Source organism: Lontra canadensis, unplaced genomic scaffold, assembly GCF_010015895.1.
Source record: "Lontra canadensis isolate GAN:19392208 unplaced genomic scaffold, GSC_riverotter_1.0 scaffold87, whole genome shotgun sequence".
NCBI lineage: Eukaryota > Metazoa > Chordata > Mammalia > Carnivora > Mustelidae > Lontra > Lontra canadensis.
Window position 1 is genome coordinate 6,339,731 of NW_022631081.1, and position 16,813 is coordinate 6,356,543.

General features: G+C 46.4%; 1 pseudogene; it reads right to left on the reverse strand.

Moving 5' to 3' along the window:
- Positions 1–7,489: 7,489 nt before the first annotated feature.
- Positions 7,490–16,813, reverse strand: part of LOC116882701 — a 70,408-nt pseudogene continuing 61,084 nt past the window's right edge.

Here is a 16,813-nt window from a genome sequence, read left to right on the forward strand (position 1 = left end):
TACTAACGTAGCTCCCCTATAATAAATGTAACCCCAAATTAGGCACCAGCCAGGCGGTAAAGGCACATTTGAGTCATTCCACGATGCCCTAAGCTTTTGGTTAAAATTATCTTTAGAATTGGTAAATATGGTGCTGCTGGGTTGGGTGTAAGATCAGTATGATGAGTGGGTAACCATGAAATGTTCTGAGGCTGTAGTAGGAGAGGGTTGGAGATGAACCAGCAGACTTGCAATCATCTACATTACCAGAGTTAAAAAGAGTAATGAGAAATAGAACAGGCCTGGTCCTGAATCATGGACATAGCTGTCTGCTCAGTTGTCATTTACTTCTCATCCTGGGTTGAAGGTGAATGTCATCCTCAGAGGAGCTGGGTGTCAGTGGTAGGAGTTGGAAGTCCATTAGGTGAAGGTACCTTTTTTAACATGAGAAACATGGATCCATTGGTTTATTCCCTCTAATTCGGTGGCACAGGAAGTGATTAACAACAATACCTTGTGAGGTCCTTTCTCTCTTGGTTGTAGGGATTTTTAATTTTGTTTCTCTTCAAATATACGTAATCACCTGGTATTCATTCATCCTCTCTTCTTCTTCATTTGGGCTTTCCTTAAGACAGGAGTCGGGAATTGTTACTCAGCACAGTGTTCATGGTTTTGACAGACACAAATCCACTTAGTAGGGCTGACATGTTTGATAGTACTAATTGATTGAAGTGAGTTTGCATCATTGCTTTGTTACTAAATGTAGTGTTCAGCATTTCTCAGAACCCTTCACCGTGGTATATATTTGTTGTGAACAATGGCCAATGTCCGAACTCCTGTCTCAGTTGCAAAATAAAACGAAAAAATCCTTTTGAGGTATTTACCGAGTTATTTTCTGATGGGAATGTCAGGGTAAGTGTTTTCCACCTTGCTTTGGGATCGGTGTTTCCTCAGTGTTAATATTTTCTTATTCACTAAGGAATAACAGATACCTAAGGACATTCCTTGCCTCATCACACCAAGAGGATATATTCTTCAGTGGGAATCCTCCCAGGTCCTTCATGTGTTGGCTCCATGAGGAATGGGATTCCTATATGGATTTCATTGGCATTCAGCAGCAGCAATGATGCAGGATGTCCCAGGAGGTCCCTGCACCTTCGCTCCTGCGTGAGGGATGACGTGCACTTTGAGACTGTAGTGGGAGCTCAGGCCAGAGACCCACCTGAAGCTTCTATCCAGGTGGTTGAAGAGGGATCAATTCTGGCTGAAGGCTCTGCCTCATTGATTGGAGACACAGGGTTTCTACTGTGTGATTTCTATGGTGGTGAGAAAGATGGGTGCTCTGGGTAAAGGCGGTACCCCAGTGATGACAGATGCAGGTTTCTCTGCTCAGAGTTGTCTGGTGTCTCCAAATGTGAGAGCTGTATCTAAAGGCCCTTCCACATTGACCACATTTTTCAGGGTTTTCACCAGTGTGGATTCTCATATGCTGGCTAAGGGTATGGCTGGACTAAATGCTTTCCCTTATAGATGGCATTCAGTCAGTTTCTTTCCATGTGAATGTGCCCATGGCCTCGAATGGATGCATGTTGCTGAGAGCTCTTGTTCAGCAATCCCACCACATGGCTTCTACCCCGTGTGAGGTCATTGGCGAGAATAGGAGAGGAGCTCTCTGGATGAAGGATCTTCCACCTTTGTTCTGTTGCTAAAGTGTCTCTCCGGTGCATTTGGTGTGTACAAAGGTGAGTGCTGCCCTTGAATTTTGTCCCTGTGTGTATCATGACTAGTTTCCTTGGAAGGGTGAGTTCTCTCATGTCTCCTGAGGTTAGAGCCCCAACTAAAGGCTCTCCCATACTGGGGAGATGTATGTGGTGCGATCCAGTATAAACAAGCTCTGATGTCACTTGAATTGGGACACATGGCAGAAGGCTCTTCCACATTGGCTGTAAATGGAAGGTTCCTCTTCCCTGTGAGTTAACACACATGCAGTGAGGTGAGGGACGTGAGAAATCTTCCTCCTGTGCCCCAGCATTGGCTGGGTTCCTGTGCATGTGAACCCTCTGCCAATGGTCAGGACAGGAGAGGTGGTGGAAGGATTGCTCACTCGTGTTCCTTCCTTCCTGACTCGACAGGAATTCCAGCCTCCTCCTTCAGGTATAGTCTCTGTGCAAAACTCTGCATTCCACTTCTAGTTGGGTGCAGTATTACTTTCCTGAATTCAGATAGGTCTTTCTACATGGTAGTCTCACACCCATGTCAAATTCTGATTAAATTTTGGATGTTTATGTTTGAAAGACTATATAGGTGAGCTGTGCTGACGCCAGTCGCTTTTCTAGAAACTCAGGTGATGGTTTGACTAGAGGTGAATATCAGTCCAATTTTGAAACTATTCAATTTTTTTGGTTGCCCAACCCTTATGCTCACTCTCTTTGAAGACAGGAAATGGTGATGAATTCATAGCCTATCCCATGTCCAACTGTAGTGTGGAAGAACACTGTTCATTGCTGTGAAGCTTACTGTTGACCTGATGAGAAGTGGATCTTTCATGATGCACCATTGTGGATGGTATTTCATCCTTTTTTTTTTTAAAGATTTTATTTATTTATTTGACAGAGATCACAAGTAGACAGAGTGGCAGACAGAGAGAGGGGGAAGCAGTCTCCCTGCTGAGCGGAAAACCCGATGTGGGGCTCAATCCCAGGACCCTGAGATCATGACCTGAGCTGAAAGCAGAGGCTTTAACCCACTAAGCCACCCAGGCACCCCTATTTCATCCTTTTTAATAGGGAACATATTGCAATGAGCACTTGGGTGTTACACGCAAACAATAAGTCATGGAATAAGTAATGAAGTACTGTACAGTGGCTCACATAACATAAAATAAGAAAGAAAGAAAGAAAGAAGAAGAAAGGAAGGAAGGCAGAAATAAAGAAGCAGGCAAGGAAGGAAGAGGCAATGAGGAAGCGTGGGGAGTGAGTCTGGAAAAAAAAAACGGGAGAAGAGAAACAGGTAGAGAGGCATTAGGGGAAGGAAAATGTTGTAAAAGCTGTGAGGCAAATATTTGAGAGTTCAAATTTGACCTTGATCACAAAGAAAAGAAATGGAGTCATCTACCAAGGAGCAAAAACATGTGATAGGACATTGGTGATTAGAACCTATTGACAAGGCAAAATGTGAGAAAAAGAAAGTGAGGATGGGATGCTGGGGGAGATTAAGATGGGGAAACTCAACAAAAGCAAGGGACTGAAAGAGGTGCCATGTCACAGTTTCAGCCAAGAATCACAAAAGTGTCCTGTCCTCAGAGACCACAGAATGTGCAGCAGGTTAGGTGGATAGAGACAGATGATTTGAAAGAAATGGGACGGTGTTGTAGGGGTGTTTCCACAAGGGACTTACAGGAGAGAAGACTGATGTAGAAAAGACATTAGGGTTCAAGGATGATGGCCAAGAATTCTTAAGAAATCTTTGTTGCAAAAATGGGATTTTATTACAGCACAGGGACAGGTCCTGTGGGTAGAAAGACACTAGGGTCCTGAGGGGTGGTGGATTCTCTTCTGGAGTTGGAGGAGGGAAGGAAAATGGAGATTTTGCAACATTGTTCCTGTATGAAAGAAAACACACAGGATACTGGGCGCTTTGTTCTTGTCAAGCGAAGGTGGTTTTCCCTTCTAGGAAGACATTACTAGGAAGATAGTTGGGAGCTTCCTGGAGGAATGTTACCTTCCTCATCTCACAGTTCCTTCTGAATGGGCTGCAGGTTTGAAAAGAAATTCTGTTTTATTGACATTTCCTTCTGCCTCAGCTTCCCTCCGGGTTATGGAGGAGAGGGAGATGTTAGGGCTTCAGGAAATGGAGTTACAGGTCTCTGGAAATTAGCCTATTGATATGCAAGCCTCTTCCTTGGCGATCAATAGGACATTTGTAAACTGAGGGAGACTCAGATCTTGCAGGGTTTGATCTCTGTTTTTTTTTTTTTTTTCTTTCCTTAGCTTTAGGGAAGCCAGGAGTGCCTGAGGAATGTCACCCATATCTCGTTGGGGGACGGTGTGGTGTGCCAGCTCCTGCTTTATTCTCAGCTAGCCTTCTCCTCTCTCCTCATGTCCCCCTGAACAGTTTAGACACTTCAGTCATTAAGATTGTTGAAGGAGGAAGGTCACATCTTCCGTAACTTCTTCCTGCTGAATAGGGGCATAGAGCTGTCCCTATCTGTGGGTCAGTCCTGGTCACCTGGGGGTCTCTCTGTGTAAAAGTTGTGAAATGAAGAGGCCACTGAGTGCAGGGGAGAACTTCTGTTTGGATCTACCTGAGAGGAAAGGACCATCTGTCCTCTGGAAGTTAGTGCAGCAAAGGATTCCCGGCACCAACTGGAGAGACAGAGGAGAAAACAACAAAACAGGGTTAGAAGAAGAAAAAGGAGAAGCCCCATGAAGAGTCCTTTGATAGTGGGTGAGAATCCTCTTCCAAGCCAGTAGTTGAGCCAGTCCTTACAGAGAAGAAACCTTGTAAGACGGATTTGAGCAGTGGCATTTGTTAGGAACTCAGAAATATCTTTGTGTTAATGGGGGATGTACACACAGCATTCTGTCATTAGATTAGCAGAAGCTTAACCTTGTGCATCAGTTACAAAATCTAAAGCCTTTGTGTTTTGTAGAACTGCTTTATGCATTGGAGTCATTCCTGTACTTAATAGAGAAATCCTGTTTGGGGTCATGTTCAGGGCCTTGAGTGTGTACTCAGTAAGGACTTCCCCATGCCACACAACATTCTCCAGTCCCAAAGAGGGAACAAAATGGATGCTAGGTGGCCATCAATGAAACAGAGCACACATGCACCATTGCTTGAAATGTGGAAGGTTGGCTGGGTTGGTGATGGCTTTAATAATGCGCCCATGCATCTAGGCCCAACCCAAGAGTTGCATGGCCTCTGGAGCCTGGGGGAAGCCATGGCCACAGGTGAGAGATACATAGCTATTGGGTCAGGAGCCTGCCATGTAATCCTGGGCCTCCTTGAACTGCAGCCAGAATTTCAAGGGCTACTCGTGTTTGGAGGGTCATTCTTTGAAATCTGGTCTACTCAATATCTTCTGAAGAGTTATGCTCCATAGATGTATAGTGGTCAGGTGCAGGCCTAAGGTTAGCTGGGTTTAATGTTGGACAAGTTTTAGGTATTATTTCAGGCATATCTGTAAGCAGAACCTGGTGCTTAATAAGTTGGCCTCCTATCATTTATTGGTGGCCTTTGGTCTGTAAGACAGTCTGTACCTGATGTGAAGTCTGTACAGTCAGGGAGTGTCCCAAAGTGAACACTGAGGTTCCTTTAGCCAGGAGGGCAGCTGTATGATTAGATAAAGCCTTCATTTGGCACTCTACCTCAGTAGGTGTGGCTTCTAGGATCAATATGACTATGAGGGATGAAACCATTAAGAAGCCATTTTTGTTAGAGGATCCAACCCAATATCCTAATTACAAGCAGTCACTGGCAAGTGGGAGAAAACTTGTCAGTAGATAAAGGCATCCCATCTGCCTCCTCCAATCCAGTCACAAAGAGAGTGGGCTCATCCATTATCTCCATAAGTCCATAGTGATCCCTGGGGAGTGGCATATGCTCTGGCTTTGAGGGACTGATTTCATCATCCCAGGCACATAGAATTGGGCAAGGCGTTGGTTGAGTTCTACAGTTGTGGGGGAATCTGTCCCATTTCCCACTTGTCCAACTACTGTACCCATGGCATTCTGTTATTATCCCCAAAGAATAAGAAGCAAGGGGGTTGCATATACATGAGCTTACACTGTAATTTTTCTGAAGTTTCACCTCAAGTTGTCTAGATTAGGTAAGCAACAAATACTGAAAGACAACTAAAATTAGAATATATCATCCACAAACGTGAATTCTTGAAACCTACTTTTTCTCTTTAAAAGAACACTCAGTGGTGCATGGGTGGCTCAGTTGGTTAAGCAGCTCTCTTTGACTCAGGTCTTGATCCCAGGGTCCTGGGATCAAGCCCCACATCTAGCTCCCTGCTCAGCAGAAAGCCTGCTTTCTGGCTCCCTCTGCCTGCTGCCTTGCCTACTTGTGCTATCTCTCTGTCAAATAAATAAGTAAATTCTTTAAAAAAATAAAAGAATGCTCATTTCCAGAGATAGCCAATTCTGGACTAATTTATTTGAAAAACAAGTCCAGTTTTAACATATTTGGCCTAATTATTGACTTAAGCTCAGCAAGAATAGTGATGGATCATGTTGAATTTTTATAATCTGTTCTGCTGGAATTTTTCTAAGGAATCTCTTGGTGGAACTTTTCATTGTCTCTCTAGGCCAGAGGCCAGGGGAAGTGCTTGCCATCAGACATGCCTGTGATACCTGTAGATTTGGGCAGATTCTTCTTCCTAAGGTCCCCAATATATCCTGAGGTTCGGCACCTGCCAGGAAGTGACATTCTTTATTCACCTGGTAAGGCTGTGGGGAACTCTGGAAGCAAGGGGTCAGGCCAACATTCCCAAGGGACTTGATGGCTGCAGGTTTTCCGAAAGTCAGCCTTAGTTCCTTAAAGCCCTTTGGTCCCATCTCAGTCTCTGCATATCTCTCTCCAATAGGACAGTCCAGTCCAAGCCTTGGTCAAATCACCCATATTTCCAGTGATGCCCTGTTACAAGAGAGATTCTTATTGAATATAGGCAAATGATGAGGATTGACATGGAAGAACAAATACTTCATAAGACCTTTTGAATCTGAGGGTTCAGATAGAGCAAAACGTGCTTGCTTACAGAAGAATATTGGATCCCATTTCTGTAAGTCCTAGGTCTCTAGCCTTCTAGTCCTTCAGGCCCAAGTTTTTCCCAAGGTGCAGTGTGGTGCTTGGGGCCCCACTTCCTCTGCTGTGGTGTCTGGGTGCTTGAGAGGTCAAGCTCAGATTAGAGACAGCCTTTCCTCCCTACACCTATTGCTGCTGCAAAACACACAGGCTGAGGCGGGCTCAATTTGGTGGCCACTGCCAGTATTTGGCCCAGCATTGGTCACAGTCCTGTGCATAGAAGTGACAGGGGCAGTTCAGGGCCTAGGCCACAGGGGAATACAGCTGGGGTGGCTGCTGCCCCTCGAGTAGATTCCAGGGTGGTCACAGGGCCCTGGCAGTCCCGCTTGTCCTGCATCTGTCATGCTCTACATTCTTGATGGGGACTGGAGTGACAGCAGGAGGAGGAGTAGCCCATGCAGCAGACAAGGGAAAAGACTGGAAGGCTGCTGGGCCCCACAGTCTCAGGTGGGCCCTGTCTTACAGGACAATGGACTGTTGAAGGTCCAGGGTTTTGCCACCTACTCAAAGTGTCAGTCTTCAGTAGTGACTGGAATCTCAGCTCTGTATGAGGTGGCCCACTTAGAGGATGTCCTTTTCTTGTCCCCAGGGCTCCTGTGCCATCTTACAGCTGGATGCACAAAAACCTTTTGTTGTCAAGACCTGCAAAGGTGAGGTACAGGAGAGCAGTTTCTCCAGGTGTGTTTCCTCTACTTTGTTTTCACGTGAACTCTTCCACTGTGCCAATATTGAAGCTGGAGTTGGAGCCCCAGGGCCCTTCTGGCTCACATTCTGTGAGGACCTCTGAAGAATCTAGAACATCAGGATCATGGGCAGAATGTTCTGTGGTGCAGCTGTGGGAGCAGGTGGAGTTGTATGAGATTGCCTGGGGCGTGTGGTCTGGGGAAGCTCCTACCAGAGGTGTGTGGGATATTCTTGGAGGTGTCTTCTGAGGTCTTGAGGTGGCCTGCAGGACCCATCTGTGGCATGAAGAAAGGAAAGTTTCCTATCGGCCCCCTGGGACTGAATGAAGGCTACACTACCAGTCACTCAGGCCCCTTCCCTGACTGTACTCCTCCGTGATTTCTGGGTCCTCTTCCTGCTGGACTGTCCCTTCCCCAGCCTCTCTGAGAGCCATCAACATGCCCATCTCAGTGGGGGGGGGGGAGCTTTGCACACGTGAGTGTTGCAGATGGCGTGGCAAAGATGACGTGCTCCTGACTCCCATGGAAAGTGATTTGCACAGTCTAGACACTGTGGGAAGGCCGTGGGCGAGTTTGGAGCAGGCAGGGTGGCCTTCTCCTGATTGTTTTGCCTACATATCAAAGAGAATCAATTGAATATTAAACGCACATGGCAAAATGGTGCCATGAGGGGATCCACTACATCCCACAAGGCTTTGTGGAAACTCAGGGGACCCAAGGAATGGGGAAGCTTCTGAGTGATGGGCAATGCTGCAGATCTCAGTTGATACCAGGGCCTACTCTGTGCCCTCAGGGATGCAGCACTGAGTCTGGTGAGCTGTCCTGCTCACATGAGCCCGGGGACCTGTCTTGTTCGCTCATTTCTCAGATGCCTGAAGTGGGAGATTAGGCCACCCCACCACTGTCTCATCCTGACTAGTGATGTTCTGGAGGAAGCTCTCTGCTGAATTTTATCGGTTGGGAATCCAGGGCTGAGTGCTGCAGAGTGAGGGGATCCAAGCTAACAGTGCCCTTTTCTAGAAGAGCACAGTGTGTAGGCTGTCTGGGGTCCAGTCCCTCCAGGCAGCCACTGCCCTCCCTCCAAGTTCAGAAGCTACTGGAAGACATAGCCCAACCACCATAGGGAGTTACACAGATCAGGTTGAGATTCCCCATGGGATGTTCTCAGGGCATCCTAGTGCCTGCAGGGACTGTGACCTTCCTCTCATCTCCTCTTTGTGGTCAGCTTATAGGGCAGCATCCCGGGTTTTGTGTGGTTTCCTGAACTGCCCACAACTAGGTCAGGGAAACGAGGGAGGACACATTTGCATGTTTGCTTGCCCCTTTTCCTGCCCACTCACCCCATTCCCAAGTCCTTCTCTTCTGATGGACATACTGTTTCTCCTGTGGTTTCTCTCAAGTCAATTGAAGGGAAGCTTCTTGAGAGCTAAAGGGAAGAACAGAATCGGGCATGAGCACAGACTCCCAGGCAGGAGACATCCAGGGTGGATCCAGGCCCAGCCTCCCTTCCTGAGGCTCCTCCAGAATGGGGAGCTGTGCCCTGCTGACTCCCAGCCCTGCTCCCTGCTCTGCTGCCCAGGGCTGCTTCCCAGACTCAGTGGTGAGGGGACAGGGTGATGCTAGGAAAGGGGTGAAGAGGGCTGCACAGGGGTTTCATGCAACAGCTCAGAATCAAAGCTTCATTGCCCATAGGAGACCAGGGCCTCCAGGGTTGGCCTCATAATAGCAGGAAATGGGGAGAGCTAGGAAGTGGGCCTTGTGGACAGCAGAGAGAGGAAGAACGGGGGATAGAAGGGGAAATGAATTACAAGCACAGTGTTGCTCCTTCCATCTGAATCCTCTTCATCCATGGATCCATCCTCAAGTGCAGAGAGCAGCGATGCCAGGGTGGACATTAAAGAGGACATAGGGAAGTTAATGGAATTGAGAACCTAAGGCCTGCTGCTCTAGAGATGATGGGCTCTCACTACAATTTGATGGGTCCTCAGCTCTGAGTCCTCCCTGTCCTTGGTCAATTTAGCTTGACAGGGTTGAAGTGCTTCTGTTGTCTCCCACCTACTTTTCCAACCTCAGGTTCTCACCTTGACCAGGAATGAGATAGTGTCATCCTGCCTCTCCTGTAGTCATCAGTGCCCCATGAGTGTCTATGCAGTACTTTGCCATCCTCTGAATATCCTCATCACCCTCCCTCTCACAATCTTCTCCTTGCCTAATGATGCTCCATGTCCTTCCCCTGCCAAGCTCCAACAATCATATTGTCAAGTATGGGACAACCGAGGAAAGAGAGGAGAATCCTGGCACCCACGGAATCAACCCCCTGATCCCTCTGTGTTGGGAGCAGCTGTCATGGGTCTGGGATTGCTGGGGAACTGCAGGGAGAGATGGCCAATCACCTCCATGTATCCCATGTCTGCCCAGTGACTGAGATGACTTTCCTAGGGACATGTTTCAGTCAGACACAATGTCCTGTGTTTCCAGAAGTGTTACAGAAGTTGAATAGAGATGAAAGCACAGTAAATTATCCCAATTTCCCTCAACTGTTCACTGCAGCCCTGGAAAATTTCTCGTGGTGTGGTCACTGAAACACAGGGTACCTTCCAGTGTTCCTGCTGAGTCTTGCAGTGAATGGACGGGGCATGGGGTGTGTGTAGGGCCCTGGGCAGGCCTGAGGAATGTTCACAGGATTGGCATGGCTAAGGAGTGGGGAACATGGCTAGTGCTGTGTGCACTGTGAACGTTACCCAATTGTATGTGTTGGCAGTGAAAAATTCAATGTCTGAGTTTGTATCTCAGTTTCACACTAAGAAGTTCCTTGGGAGGTATTTGCCCAGTGATTTTCTGATGTGAGCGTCAGGGAAGAATTTCCCCCCTTCCATTCGGATCAGTGTTTCCTCAATGTGAGGATGTCCTGCTTGATAAGGAATAAGGGATACCTGAGGACATTCCTTTCCTCATCACACCAATAGGATTTTCTTCTGTGTGAATCCTCCTTGGTCCTTCATGTGTGGCTCCATGAGGAATGGGATTCCCACATGGATTTCATCAGCATTCAGCAGCAGCAATGATTCAGGGTGTCCCAGGAGGTCCTTGAAACTTCATTCTTGTGTGAGGGATGATACACACTCTGAGATTTTAGCAGGAGCTCAGGCCAGAGCCCCAGTTGAAGCTTCTCCCATATGGATGCAGCACTAGCGTTTCTCTTCACGTGAGTTCTCTGGTAGATGGAAAGGGGCCACTTCTGGAAGAAGGCTTTGCCTCATTGATTGGAGACACAGGGTTTCTACTGTGTGATTTCTGTAGTGGTGAGAAAAGTGGGTACTCTGGGTAAAGGCAGTATGCCAGGGATGACAAAGACAGGTTTCTGTGTTCTGTGCTCTGAGTTGTCTGGTGTCTCTAAATGTGAGAGCTGTATCTAAAGTCTCTTCCACATTGATCAAAATTGTCAGGGTTCCCACCAGTGTGGATCCTCAGATGCTGGCTAAGGGTATGGCTGGACTAAATGCTTTCCCTTATAGATGGCATTCAGTCAGTTTCTTTCCATGTGAATGTGCCCATGGCCTCGAATGGATGCATGTTGCTGAGAGCTCTTGTTCAGCAATCCCACCACATGGCTTCTACCCCGTGTGAGGTCATTGGCGAGAATAGGAGAGGAGCTCTCTGGATGAAGGATCTTCCACCTTTGTTCTGTTGCTAAAGTGTCTCTCCGGTGCATTTGGTGTGTACAAAGGTGAGTGCTGCCCTTGAATTTTGTCCCTGTGTGTATCATGACTAGTTTCCTTGGAAGGGTGAGTTCTCTCATGTCTCCTGAGGTTAGAGCCCCAACTAAAGGCTCTCCCATACTGGGGAGATGTATGTGGTGCGATCCAGTATAAACAAGCTCTGATGTCACTTGAATTGGGACACATGGCAGAAGGCTCTTCCACATTGGCTGTAAATGCAAGGTTCCTCTTCCCTGTGAGTTAACACACATGCAGTGAGGTGAGGGACGTGAGAAATCTTCCTCCTGTACCCCAGCATTGGCTGGGTTCCTGTGCATGTGAACCCTCTGCCAATGGCCAGGACAGGAGAGGTGGTGGAAGGATTGCTCACTCGTGTTCCTTCCTGACTCGACAGGAATTCCAGCCTCCTCCTTCAGGTATAGTCTCTGTGCAAAACTCTGCATTCCACTTCTAGTTGGGTGCAGTATTACTTTCCTGAATTCAGATAGGTCTTTCTACATGGTAGTCTCACACCCATGTCAAATTCTGATTAAATTTTGGATGTTTATGTTTGAAAGACTATATAGGTGAGCTGTGTTGAAGCCAGTGACTTTTACAGACACTCAGGTGATGGCTTGATTTGAGGCCCATTTCAGTCAAGGAATGGAACTATTCAGATTTCTGGTGGGACAACCCGTGTACTCAGTGTCTTGGAAGACAGGAGCTTGTGGTGAATACTTTGCATACCCTATGTCCAGCTGTAGTGTGGAAGGCCAGTGTTCATTACCGTGATGCTAACGTTGGGTTGAGGAGAAGCAGATCCTTTGAGATGCATCCATGTGGGTATCATTTCATCTTTTTTAATAAGGAACATATTGTTGTGAGCACTTGGATCTTAAACACAAAGAATGAGTCATGGAACACTATATGAAAAACTACTGAAGTACTGTGTGGTGACTAACATAACAGAACAAAAGAAAGAAAGAGGGGGAGGGAGGAAGGAATACAAAGAACAAAAACAAGGAAGGAAAGGAAGGAAGGGAAGGAGTGAGGGTTTGAGAAAAAGGGAAAAGAGAATGTGGTGGGCATTAGGGGCAAGAAAAATTTTGAAAGTTGTGAGACAAGCATCTGAGAGTTAAGATTTGAGCTTGATGACAAAGCAAAGAAATGGAGTCATCTACTAAGGAGCAGAAACATGTTATAGGGTATTGGTAATTAGAACCTATTGACCAGATAAACATGTGAGAGGAAGAAAGTGAGGATGGGATGCTGGGGAGATTAAGAGTGGGAAACTCAACAAAGATGAGGAGTGAAAGAGGTGCCATGCCACAGTTTCAATTGAAGAATCACAGAAGTGTCCTGTCCTCAGAGGACATGGAATGTGCAGTAGGTTAGGTGGATGGAGACGGATGAGTTGACAGAAATGGGACAGTGTTGCAGAGGTGTTTCCACAGTGGTCTCACAAGAGACAGGGCTGATGTGGGAAAACATTAGAGGTTAAGGACGATGGTCAGGAAAGAAGTCTTGAGGTGTCTTTGTTGCCAAAAGATGATTTTATTAAAGCATGGGACATGACCTGTGGGTAGAAAGGGTTGCTACACTGGGGTCGTGATGGGTGGCTGACTCTTTTCTTTTTCCTTTCCTTCTTCCCCTCTTCACGTCCCTCTGATCAGCTTAGACCCTTAAGTTGTTAAGATTGTTGAAGAAGGTCCCATCTTCTTTAACTTCATTCAGCTGAATAGGGGTGTAGAGCTGTCCCTACCTGTTGGTCAGTACAGGTCATCTGGGGGCCTCTCTGTGTAAGAGTTGTGAAATGAAGAGGCCCTTGAGTGTTGGAGAGGTCAAGAAAAAGGGAGGTTTTCCAAGAACATTTCAGTATAAGAGAAGACACACAGGATACTGGAGGCTTTGCTCTTGTCAACTAGAGGTGGTTTTTCCTTCTAGGAAAGCATTACTGGGAAAATAGTTGGGAGCTTCCTGGAGGATTGCTACCTTCCTCCTCTCACAGGTCCTTCTCAAAGGACTGCAGGTTTGAAAAGAAGTTCCATTGTATTGACATTTCATTCTGCCTCAGCCTCCCTCAGTGTTATGGAGGAGAGGGAGATGTTAGGGCTTCAGAAAATGGAAAGATGGGTCTCTGGAAGTTAGCTAGCCTATTGATAAGCAAGCCTCTTCCTTGGCAATCACTAGGACATTTGTAAACTGAGGGAGACTGGTCTTCAGGGTTTTGATCTCTATTGTGAAGAATCTGTTGTTTTTTTCCCCATTCTTTTTGCTTTAGGGAAGCCAGGAGTGCCTGAGGAATGTCACCCATGTCATTTGTTGGGGGGTGGCATGGCATGCAAGCTTCTGCTTTGTGCTCAGCTAGCCTTCTCCTCCCTCCTCATGCCCCCCTGAACAGTTTAGACACTTCAGTCATTAAGATTGTTGAAGGAGGAAGGTCTCATCTTTTGTAACTTCTTCCTGCTGAATAGGGGCATAGAGCCTTCCCTACCTGTGGGTCAGTACTGATTACCTGGGGGTCTCTCTGTGTAAGAGTTGTGAAATGAAGAGGCCACTGAGTGCAGGGGAGAACTTCTTTTAGGATCTTCCCATGTTCAAAGAACCATCTGTCTTCTGGAAGTTATTGCAGTGAAGGGTTCCTGGCACCACCTGGAAAAACAGGGGAGAAAACAACAAAACAGGGTTAGAAGAAGAAAAAGAAGGAGAAGCCCCATGAAGAGTCCTTTGAGAGTGGGTGAGAACCTTCCCTCAGGCCAAGAGTTGAGTTAATATTTAAAGAGAGAGATCCTTGAAAGTGCGGATTTGAGCAGTGGCATCTGTTAGGAATGGGACCTCTCTTGTGATAATGGGGAATGTACACAGAGCATTCTGTCATTAGATTAGCAGAAGCTCCACCTTGTGAAGCAGTTATAAAATCTAAAGCCTTTGTGTTTTATAGAACTGCTTTATGCATTGGAGTCATTCCCGTATTTAATAGAGAAATCCTGTTTGGGGTCACATTTAGGGCTTTCCTGTGTACTCAGTAAATACCTTCCCATGCCACATGACATCCTCCAGTCCCAAAGACGGAAAATAGTTGGATGCTAGGTGGCCATAAAAGTGAAACACAGAACATGTACACCATTGCTTGAAATGTGGAAGGTTGGCTGGGTTGGTGATGGTTTTAATAATGTGCCCATGCATATAGGCCTAACCCAAGAGACAGTGGCCTTTGAGCCTGGGGGAGGCCATGAGCCAGGTTAGAGCTGCATAGCCAATGGGTCCTAGCCAGAGGTCACCACTTAATACTAGGTCTCCTTGAACTCCAGTCAGGATTTCAAGGGCTACTTGGGTTTGGAGTGGCATTCTTTGAATGTGCAGTCATTTCCGACACATATTGGATTGGGGGGACATTATGGCTTGAGAATAAGCCCCTTTTCTGTAAATTGCTTCATGGGCATAGAGAATGGGGAAGTCCTGTTTGGAGTCAAGATACATTCTTGTATGGTTTTGGCCAGTTACAACTAGCAGGTTGTAACTGCTTTGGGGGCAGACATGTTGGCTGACAGGCTTTGGCCTCAGCAGTCTGAGTTCGACTATGACAGCATACCTGGTTTTTCTTACCCCCTTTCCATGAAATTGTTGCCATTGATAAACCAACTGTCCTCTGCCTTTTCATAGGGACATTGTAAGTCTCGTTGACTTAAGAACTTTTTGAGGAGTTTTGAGCCATGGATGTAGAGTGGTCAGGTCCAGGTCTAAGGGTCGCTGGGTTTAAAGTTGGGCTGGTTTCAGGTGTTAGTTCAGGCATATCTCAAAGCATAAGCTGGTACTTGATAAATCAGCCTCCTATCATTGGTTAGTGGCCTTTGTTCTCTGCGACACTCTGGACCTGATGCAAAGTCCTTAGAGTCAGGGACCATCCTTGTATGGACTTGGAGGTTCCTTTTACCAGGAGGGCAGTTGGATGCTTAGCTAAAGCCTTTATTTGCCATTGTATTTCAACAGGGGTGGATTCTTGGATCAATATGACTGTGAGGGAAGAAACCATTCAAAGAATCCCTTTTTAATTGAGGTCTCACCTGAATACTCTCATTACAAGGAGTCACTTGCAAGTGGGAGAAAACTTGTCAAAGAGATAAGACATCCCTAAGTACATCCACCACTCCAGTCATAGAGAGAGTGGGGTCCTTCATTATCTCCATAAGTCCATAGTGAACCCTGTGGAGTGGTGTATGTTCTCTGGGTTTGAGGGAATGAGCTCCTCACCCCAGCCACATCCGATTGGTCAAGGTGCTAGTTGACTTCTACAGTTGTGGGGGAATCAATTGCATATTCCAGTTGTTGAATTAACCCTGTGCCCATGGGGTCCTGGTATTATCCTCACAGAATAATAAACAAGGGGATTGCCCATCCATGAGCTAATGTGGAAATGTTTCTGAAGATGACCTCAAGTTGCTTAGCTTAGGTAAGAAACACATATGGAAAGACTACCAGCATTAGACTTGAACATCCACAAAGGTGGTTTCTTGAAATCTACTTTTCCTCTTCAAAAGAATGTTCATTTACAGAGATAGCCAAATCAGGGCTGATTTCTTTGAAAAAACAAGTACAGCTTTAGCACACTTGGCCCAATTATTGACTTAAGCTCAGTAAGCCTAGTGATTGACCATGTTGATCACTTAGAATCTGCATCAAGGGAACTTTTCTAAGGAATCTCTAGGTGGAGCTAATCATTGTCTCTCTAGGCCAGAAGCCAATGAGGATGCCTCATTGCCATCAGGCATGCCTATGATACCTGCAGAGTTGGGCAGGGTCTTCTTCCTTAGGTCCCCAATATATCCTGAGGTTCCTACACGTGCCAGGAAGTGACATTCATTATGTACCTGATGAGGCTGTGGGGAACTCTGGAAGTAAGGGATCAGGTCAGCATTCCCAAGGGGCTTGATGGCTGCAGGCTTTCTGAAAGCCAGCCTTAGTTCCTTAAAGCCGTTTGGTCCCATCTGAGTCTCTGCATATCTCTCTCCAATAGGACAGTCTTATCCAAGCCTTGGTAAAAATAACCTTTCTGGTATGTTGTTAGATGTTCATGGGGCTGGTGGAGTCAGAGCCCTTCAAGGAGACAGCGTTTCGACCCTTCTAATGAGACAAAGATGGTGCAGCAGTTGCCTCGGTATCAGTTCTACATGCCCATGACCACTTTCCCCTCCAAATATCAAAATCTGAAATTTCAGCCATTTTGGGATACTTCACATATGGCTAGTGAGAGTGAGCAATTGGATGTTTTCTTTTTCATTTATGGTTTTAGTATAGTTAATTGAGTTAATGAATAACTGTGTAAAATGGATTGTAGACAGAATCCTTCATGGATAGCACAGCACTGGAAGACAACAATGAGCTAGACAGAAGCCCCACTATCTATTTTTCTGGCATTAATTGCTGGCCTGATAGGACCGTTTGTATGTAAGAAGTTCCTGGGCTCATGCACTGCTGCCAGGCACTGTTGGAGGTCTTTGGACCCTAAGAGATTAAGATGAGCCCCCAGTTCTTAGAATAAATGGGGAAAAGATTCAATGCAACGCTGACCAAAATCACAATGTGATGTTCTCAAAACAGAAATTGCTAGAATAGATATGGAACCATGAAGGAACACAAAGAACC